This window comes from Elephantulus edwardii, unplaced genomic scaffold (genome assembly GCF_000299155.1).
Source record: "Elephantulus edwardii isolate Elephantulus edwardi_28Jun2011 unplaced genomic scaffold, EleEdw1.0 scaffold00349, whole genome shotgun sequence".
Lineage (NCBI taxonomy): Eukaryota > Metazoa > Chordata > Mammalia > Macroscelidea > Macroscelididae > Elephantulus > Elephantulus edwardii.
Genome location: NW_006400099.1, coordinates 1,707,550 through 1,717,191, shown reverse-complemented (window position 1 = coordinate 1,717,191; position 9,642 = coordinate 1,707,550). Strand labels below are relative to the sequence as shown.

The window sequence follows — 9,642 nt, the reverse complement described above, 5'->3', positions numbered from 1 at the left end:
CACCCCCACCTCCTGTTTGCTCCTCTCCTTGAAAAGCAAAAGAAAAACTCCTTCATTGCTACCAATGAAGCATTCCACCTTCTAATCACTGCTGCTAGGGACAGAGCACTTGGTGCATTTTAAAAGAGTGAAATATTAGAGGTAGGGAGGGTGATGGGAAGAATGAATTTGGGTACAGTGAATCTGCCCTGTGTTGGTGGATTGAACTTAGACATCTAGGTTATTAGGACCCCCAAACCAATCATTGAAATTATCAGCGATTTCATTTTACTTGGATCCACAGTTAACACCCATGACAGTAGGAGCCACGAAATTAAAAGTTTAATTGCTTTGGGGAAATCTGATGTCAAGGATCTCCAGAGTATTAAAGAGAAATAATGTTAGTTTAAAGACTAAGGTGTGCCTGATACAAGTCACAGTATTTTCAATTGTACTAGAATGCTGAGAAGCCAAAACGAAGGGAAAAATGGAAAGTTACGGAGCTGAACAGAAGATTTCAAAGGGCAGTTTGGGAAGACAAAGAGAAGTGTTATAAGGAAATATGAAAAGAGCTGGATTCAGAAAATCAAAAGGGATGAACTCACTCAGCATTTCTCAAGCTGAAAAAAACTGAAGAACAAATTTGAGAGAACTTTGCTGCTGTGGGACTAGAGAAGAAGGAAAAGAAGCAGGATTACTAAGCCTCCAGATGAGGAGGCAAAGCAAGTTCCCTTCCCAGGGGACTCTGTAGCCACAGAGAACTTAGCTGCGGGATCGGGGGGGGGGGGGAAACACCAAAAAACAGAGTAAGGAAAGTACTCTTTGAACTCCCTTTTGAGTGTACTCCCAAGCCTGAGTGATCTTCCCAGCAGCCCCAGGGCAGAGACAGAGCTAATTTCCCAGGGGAACTCCATTTCCACAGAGGACTTAGCTGTGGGACCAGAGATGAAAGAACAGAATCAGGTGAATTCTTTTCCAGACCCTTTTTATTGGACTCCACAGCCATGATGAACATTCCTGCCAGCTGCAGGACCAGAGAGGAAAGACCTGAGGCAGAGTAAGTGTGTTTTATATTGGGCTCTCCAGCTCCAGTGAACTTTACCACAGAACCAGGTAGGAAGGGCCACAGGTAGGATGAGTTGCCCTCTCCTCCTCTGGAGTGTTGGGCTCCCATACTCGCAACTCTTCTCACAAGTCCAGAGACCAGAGAGATATTTAGGCAAGATGAGTTACCCTTCTCTTCTTTGGATCAGTGAGCTCCCCAGCCAAGGTCATCAGACTCAGGATCTGCTAAGGCCCCAGGAAAGAAAAACTCTATCACAGCAATGACACAGAAAAAGCAAAATACGTCTTACCCTACACAAAACCAAAACAAGATATCAGTACAAAAATATGATTAAAATGCAAAATCAGTGGATTTTCTGAAGCTAGAAAGTCTTACAGGACTTTCTAACACAGAATTCTAAAGATCAATGATTATTTTCAACATGTGAAAGAAAAAGATTCGAAGAATTGTAAGATCCTGCAAACAAAAGCCAAGAGAAACTAAAAAAAAAAAAAACAAACAGAAAACCCCCAAAAACCAAAAACTCAAACAGCCAATTCAAGACAATACAGACAAAACAAATGAGACACTAGAAACCCTAGAAAAACAAGAAACCGCAATCCAGAATATTAAGACTAGTGTCTCAGAAGCTGTCAACATGTTGAAAGGACAGATGAGCAGAATTGAAGAGATGAAACACAGAATCAATAAAATAGAAGACAAAGCTCTCAGCACTGACTTACTAGAGCAAAAAGCAGACTCAAAAAGGAAGAAAAATTAAGAAAGCCTGAGAGTGATGTGGGACACCATCAGGGGAAATTTCAAGAAGAAGGAGAAGGAGAAGAAAAAAAAAGTCACTGAGAAAATTGTGGAAGTTACTAGGAGAAAACATTTCAAGTATTATGAAGAATGAGAGCATACACATGCAAGAAGTTGTTCTAACTTCATGTAGAATAGATCCCAAAAGAAAAACAAAGCATATTCAAACTCACCAGAATTAAAGACAAGAAGAGAATGCTGGAAGTAGCTAGGGAAAAACAAAAGAGTAACCTATAAAAGAGAGCAAATAAGATTAAGTGCTCATTTCTCAGCAGAAACCATGTGAACAAGAAGACAGTGGAGTGACATATATCAAACACTCAAAGAACTCAACTGTCAACCAAGAATACTGTACTCAGCAAAACTATCCATCAGATATGTTGGAGGAATCAAGATATTTCAGAAAAGAAGAAACTCAGGGAGTCTGTAAAAACTAGACCAGTGTTATAGGAAATAGTGAAGAAGATCCTTCTCACAGAGACACCACAGAAAGGAGGATGGATCAAAGTATTCAGCAACAACATAAAAAAGAACTCAACAAAATGATACCAATAATTGTTTCTCAATAATTAAACTGAAAGTAATTGGTTAAAATGCACCAGTGAAGAGAGAGAGCAGAAGATTGGATAAAAAGCCCAAACTCATCAGTATGCTGTGTACAAGAGAAATACTTGAAAAGTGAAGAAAATGACTAAAAAGGGTAGGAAAAAATATATACCAAGCAAAAAAACGAATAAAGCAGAAGCAGCATATTAATTATTGGAGAATATTAATCTCCAAATAGATTTCACTGTAAAAACCATCACAAAAGAATTATGCTTAAAGGGTTAATAGAACAAGAGAATATAACCATAATAAATATCTATGTACCAAATGATAGGCAAAATACACAAAGCAAATGTCAACAGAACTGAAAAAAAGAAGTAAACACCACGGTAAGTAGTAGGAGACTTCAATACACCACTCTCAAAGAAAGATAGAACTACCAGGAAAAAGACTTCACAAAGATGCTGAAGAATTAAACTACACAATCAATGAACTTGATCTCATAGATATATATAAGTTAATTTACCCCCCAAAAGCTCAGTATACATTCTTCTCCATTGTGGATGGAACATTCTCCTGTAGATCATATTTTAGGTCAGAAAGCAAACTTTAATAAATTAATAAAATCAAAATAATACAAAGCATTTTCTCAGACCACAATGCTACAAAATTAGAAATAAATAACAAGAGAATAAAGAAAACCATACACCTGGAAGACAAACAACATGAGTTGTTATTATGTGCCATCAAGTTGCCTATGAACTCATAACAACACTATATATAACAACTCTGAACCCTGCTCTATCCTGAGCCAGCCTTATTGTTTCTAACAAACCTACCCCACTGAAGAAATAAAATGTGAAATCAAAAGAAAATGCAACTAACAAAACCAGAGTGGAGTTTAGGGCTGTTGTACATAGGGTCATTATGAGTCGCAGGCGACTCGACGGCACATAACAACAACAACAACAACAGTCTTTAGAGGTCAATTTATAGAAATAAGCAAACATCAAAAGGGAAGGAAGAATAAAAATCAATTATTTAGCTCAGTATCACCAACAAATAGGAAAAGAACAGCCATAAACCCAACAACCTCTAAAAGAAAAGGAATTTAAAAATTTGCAGCAGAAATAAATGAAATAGAAGGCAGAAAAACCATTGAAACTATCAGACCAGGAGTTGGTTCTTCAAAAAGGTCAATCAAATGGACAAACCACTACCAAAGCTAAAAAGGAAAAGAAAGAAATATTAATTAATCCTAATAAGAAATGAAAGAGGCAATGTCATAACAGAAGTAACTGACATGAAAAAGTTTAATAATAGAATTTTATTGAAAATTTTACTTGTTTTATGAAAAACTATACTGAATTTTAAGAAAATCTAGAGGAAATAAATGCTTAGAAACTCACATCTTACCCAAACCAACACAGACTGAAGTAGAACACCTTAACAGACTCATTACAAAAAAAGGAAAAAATAAATTGAGCAGGTCATAAAACAACTTCCAATAAATAAACCATAGAACAGACTATGTGATTTTTACTAGTGAGTTTTACCAAACATTTACGAAAATGTACTAGTGAATTTTACCAAAATATTCAGAGAAGATCTGTCATCAATTCTACATAAAGTGTTTCAGAAAACATAAAAATGGATTATTCCCACACTCATTCTATGAAGTAAACATGTCCCACATAACAAAGTCAAGTAAAGACATCATCAAAATATAAAATTATAGACCAGTATCTCTCATGAAAATAGTTACAAAAGTCGTCAACAAAATACTGTCAAGTAGAATTCAAGAAAAAAAAATATATAATGATTCATCATGATCAAGTGGGATTCGTAACAGTTATGCAAGTTTGGTCATCTTAAGAAAAACAATCAATGTAATTAATGACATTAACAAAGCAAAGAAAAAGAACCACAAGATTCTAGCAATTGATACAGAAAAGGCTTTTGACAAAATCCAACATCCCTTCCTGATTGGAACACTCAACAAAATAGGAATAAAGGGGAATTTCCTCAACATATGGAAAAGTATATACACAAAGCCAAGAGTCAGCATTGTTCTCTATGGAGAGAGAATGAAGGCATTCCCCTTGAGAGCAGGAACTAGACAGGGATGCCCATTATCACTAAACTTATTCAATATTGTATTTGAAGTCTTTGTGAGAGCAATAAGGCAAGAGAAGGAAATAAGTATCCAGATTGGCAAAGAGGAAGTTAAACTATCTCTGTATGCAAATGATATGATAGTATACTTAGAAAACACTAAAGGTTCAGGAAGAAAACTATTGGACATAGTCAACCAATTCAGCAAAGATGCAGGGTACAAGATCAACATACAAAAATCAGTTGGATTGCTCTACAGTTACAAAGAGAATATCAAAATGGAGGTAAAGAAAAACAATACAAACTACAGTAGCCAATCACAAGATGAAATACTTGGGAACAAATATAAACAGTGGCACGAAAGACCTATACAAAGAAAATTATAAAACATTACTGCAAGAAGCAAAAAGAGACCTAGAGAAATGGAAGCATGTATTATGCTCATGAAGATTCAGTATTATGAAAATGACAGGCAACCTGCAAGTTCAGTGCAATTCCAATACAGATAGCAATTCCATTCTTTAAAAAGATGAAAAAGGCAATTTCCAACGACTGGGGTGGGGAGTGGGGGTGGATTGACAATGACATATCTGATAAAGAACTTAAATCTAATTTTTTTAGAATACTCCAGAACCTCAACAAGAAAAAGGTAAACAGCCCAATTGCAAAATGGCCACAACCTATGCATAGGCACTTAACCATAAAAGAAATTCGGATGGCAAGCAAACACTTGAGGAAGTATTCAAAATCCCTAGCTATCAGAGAGATGAGAATCAAAATAACTGAGATATCATCTCACCTCAGCAACAGTAGCATAGTTCAGTGGGAGAGCAAACAACAAATGCTGGGGAAGTTATGGAGAGATTGGAACTCATTCACTTCTGGTTGGAATGTACAATGGTAACCACTATGAAAGGTGGTTTGGCATTTTCTCAAAAAGTTGGAAATTGAAATACTATTTGACCCATCACTCTCACTACTGGGATTATACTCTAAAGAAACCAGAGCCACAACTCAGATAAATATCTGCATGCTCATGTTTATTGCTGCTTTTTTCACAATAGCAAATAAATGGACGCAGCCCATTTATTTACACAAGGGAATATTATATAGCACTGAAAAACAATGGACTTGTAAAACACTTTACAACCTGGAGGACATTATGCTGAGGGAAATATCTCAGTCACAAAAGGACAAATGCTGCATAATACTGCTGTTATAAAATAGAACTGATATGGAGGCTTAGGAGGAGAATAGGAAAAGAGTGGATAGATAATGAGCACTGTGATGGAGCACATGTAGGGAAGGAGTATCTGAAAGGAGTGTATGATTAGGCATTATATATATGAGAGCAATCTGAAACAGCTGGAGCATTGCAAAGTAGACTGGTAGAGGGAGAAGGGAAGGGGTAGGAGGAAAATGTGCAACAATAAATGAAAATCCAACTTTTCTGTAAACCTTCAATAAAATCACAATTTTTTAAAAAATAACCTGTAAAAGAAGACCTAATAAAAGAACACCAAGAATAAAGCTTAGATATGGGAAGAGATAGCTTTGTTGTAATTAATTTAGGTGTCATCGGGTTGAATTAGAATACTAGCATCTTTATGTACAACAAAATTAAACCATGCCCAATCCTGTACCATCACCACAATCCCTGCTATGCTTAAGTCTATTGATGTAGGGATTGTGTAGTCATACATCTCACTTAGGATCTTCTCTTTAGCTGATATTCTACTTTTCAAAGATTGCTTATTTTCTAAGGCTTGGCCTCTCCTGACATGTCCAAAGAATATGAGATCACTGTCACTACTTCTTTTTTTTAACCATAAAATAAATAATATCTTTATTAATTATATATTTATTAACTGCTCTTATCATCTGTTTATCAATTATCCATATAATAATGATTTCAATTTGTTAAATCTGCACTCCACATAGTACTTTCACATACACATGATTCTTAAAAGTAACATTTTGTCAAGAATAATACATGTATAGAAAACAATGCATTTGCCATTTCAATATATATTTTCCAATGAACAGTTCTATGACATTAGTTATATTCAACATTTACCATTTAAAAAATATTTTGTGTTGGTTTTCCTACAAAATTTGTATATATTGTGTTCCACACTATTCTTGATTCACATTGTGTTTTATACAGTTATTTCTATTATGTTTTATAAAATTAATCATCATTGAAATATGCCCACCATTACTCTGTCTTTTGAGATCCCCACGAGATCTTTTTCATTTCCTTTACCCTCCCCACCCTCCATCCACCAAAATGTATGACCCTATGATTTCCCCCTGACCTTCCTCACCCCTCTCTTACCCACATCCTGGGTCCTTGTACATGTTTTACCAGTTACCTTTCCATTTCTTTTTAAAAATATTTTTATTTTTAAGTTGTAATTTTAATGAAAGTTTACAGAAAAGTTGGATTTTCATTCATTCATTGCTGCACATTTTCCTCCCTATCCCCACAGTTCACTTTAAAAAAAAATAATTATTGTTACATAATTTCCTCCCCTCCACCCCCCAGTCCACTTTGCTATGCACCTGTTATTCTGGACTGTTGTCATACAAATAATGCCTAATCATATATTTCTTTTAAAAAGTTCTTCCCTTCCTCTGTTCTAATGCAATGCTCATTATTTATCCCCTTTTCTTAGTTTCCCCCCAACTCCTATGTCAGTCCTGTTACAAAACAGTGGTACTATGCAGTATTTGTCCTTTTGTGACTGAGATATTTCACTCAGCATAATATCCTCCAGGGTCATCCATGTTGTGTAATACTTTATGAGTTCATTGTTTTCAGTGATGCATAGTATTTGATTATGTAAGTATACCATAGTTTTTCTATCCATTTATTTGTTGATGGATACTTGGGTTGCTTCCATCTCTTTGCTATTGTGAATAACACAGCGATAAACATGGGTGTGCATGTATCTGTTTGGGTAGTAGCTCTGGTTTCTTTGGGGTATATTCCTAGTAGTGAAATTGCTCAGTCAAATGATATTTCTATTTCAAACTTTTTGAGAAAGTGCCATACTGCCTTCTATAGTGGTTGCACCATAATACGTCACCACCAGTTATGAATAAGTGTTCCAATCTCTCCACAACCTTGCCAGCATTTGTTGTTTGCTGCTCTGTTGATTTTTGCTATTGTTACTGGGTTGAGATGATATCTCATAGTTGTTTTTATTTGCATCTCTCTGAGAGCTAGGGATTTTGAACATTCCTTCTTGTGTTTGCCACTTGAATGTCTTTTTTGGTGGTATATTCATATCTTGTGTGTTTACCTTTTTCTTGTTGAGGTTCTGGAGTATTCTATAAATTTTAGATATTTGTCCCTTATCAGATCTGTCATTACCAAATAATTTTCCCAGTCTGTGGGATTCCTTCTTAACCTGTTGGAGAAGTTTTTTTTATATGCCTAGGGATTTAGTGTTTAGCATCACAGCAACTATGAGTTATCTTTGTACAGCAAATGGACAAACCAGTGCTCTACCACTTAGAAGAATGTTTGACCAAAACCAATTAAAACCAGGCTGTGTCGTTTATGTGTTGCTGAACACTGTGACACTGATGTGTCAAATGTGATAATGGTTACCCATGGTGGACAGTGTTTGGTGGAGTTCCCTGATTAAAGCAAGCTTGGAAGCAGGAGTCACATCCACTTCTAAAATAGCTTACCTCCAGAAACTCTATGAACTTGGAGAAGTGATGAAAGTTATGCCAAGTGTTCAGGTCTTTCATTCATAGGGTTGCTATGAGTCGTCTATGACTCAATGGCACTTAACAACAAACAATAACTACAGGGATTTAATGTGTTTAATCCATTCGCATTGTGTGACTATTGACAGGTTAAGTCCCAGCACTTCCATTTTGCTGAGTTTCTTTTTCTGTTGTTTCTGGTTATTATGGACTCTTCACTTTCCTTGAGTATAGCTGTATGAAGGATTTCCCTTAGAATTTCGTGTAGAATTGGTCTTGTTTTCAAAAACTCATTATGTTCCTGTTTCTCTGCAAATGACCTAATAATGCTCTTCATACATTATGGACAACTTTGCTGAATACAATATCTTCAGTTGGCAATTACTTTATTTCAGCCTTCTATGTATGCCATCCCATTGTCTTCTTGCTCACATGGTTTCTGCTGAGAAATCAATCTACTTTGTTCTCCTTTGTAGGTGACTCTTCATTTTTCTTGTATTGAATTTGACTAAAGTATGTCTTTTTCTTTTTAAACTTTTTTAATTGAAATTTTAATGAAAGTTTATAGAGAACTTGGATTTCCACTCATTGATTGTTGCACATTTTCATTCCTGTCCACCTCTCCCCCTTCAGTTCACTTTTCTCTTTGAAAAAAAAAAATCTTTCATTCCTGCATAATTCCTCCCCTCCAAGTCCACTTTACTGTACAGCTCTTATTCTGTACTGTTGTCATCCAGATAATACCCAATCATATATTTCTTTTAAGCAGTTATCTCCCTCATCTGTTTCAATGCAGTAGACATTATTTATCCCCTCTCTTCTTAGTTTTCCCCCAACCCTGATGTCAGTCCTATTTTATAACAGTGGCATTATGCAGTACTTGTCCTTCTGTGAGTGACATATTTCACTCAGCATAATGTCCTCTAGGGTCACCCATTTTGTATAATATTTCATGAGTTCCTTGGTTTTCAGTGCTGCATAGTATTCCATTGTGTGACTATACCACAGCTTCTCTGTCCATTCATTTGTCGGTGGGAACTTGGGTTGTTTCCATCTGTTTGCTTTTGTGAGAAAAGCAGCAATAAACATGGGTGTGTATATATCTGCTTGGGTGACACTTCAGGTTTCTTTAAGGTTTAAATTCCAGTGGGGAATTGCTGGGTCAAATGGTGTTTCTATTTCCAGCTTTCTGAGAATGTGTCATACTATTTTCCAGAGTAGTTGCTCCATTTTACACTCCCATCAAGAGTGAATAAGGGTCTCAGTTTCTCCACAACTTCATCAGCATTTGTTGTTTGCTGCTCTGTTGTATATTGCTACTTATGTGAAACTGAGGAGGACCTCATGCACTTACTGCCGAGGGTCAGGGACTTCAGCCCTCAATATGGACTGAGGCTCAATGTCAAGAAGACAAA

At 36.0% G+C, this 9,642-nt stretch overlaps 1 pseudogene; it reads left to right on the top strand.

Moving 5' to 3' along the window:
- The first annotated feature begins 4,782 nt into the window (after nt 1-4,782).
- Nucleotides 4,783-9,642, top strand: part of LOC102868646 — a 57,495-nt pseudogene continuing 52,635 nt past the window's right edge.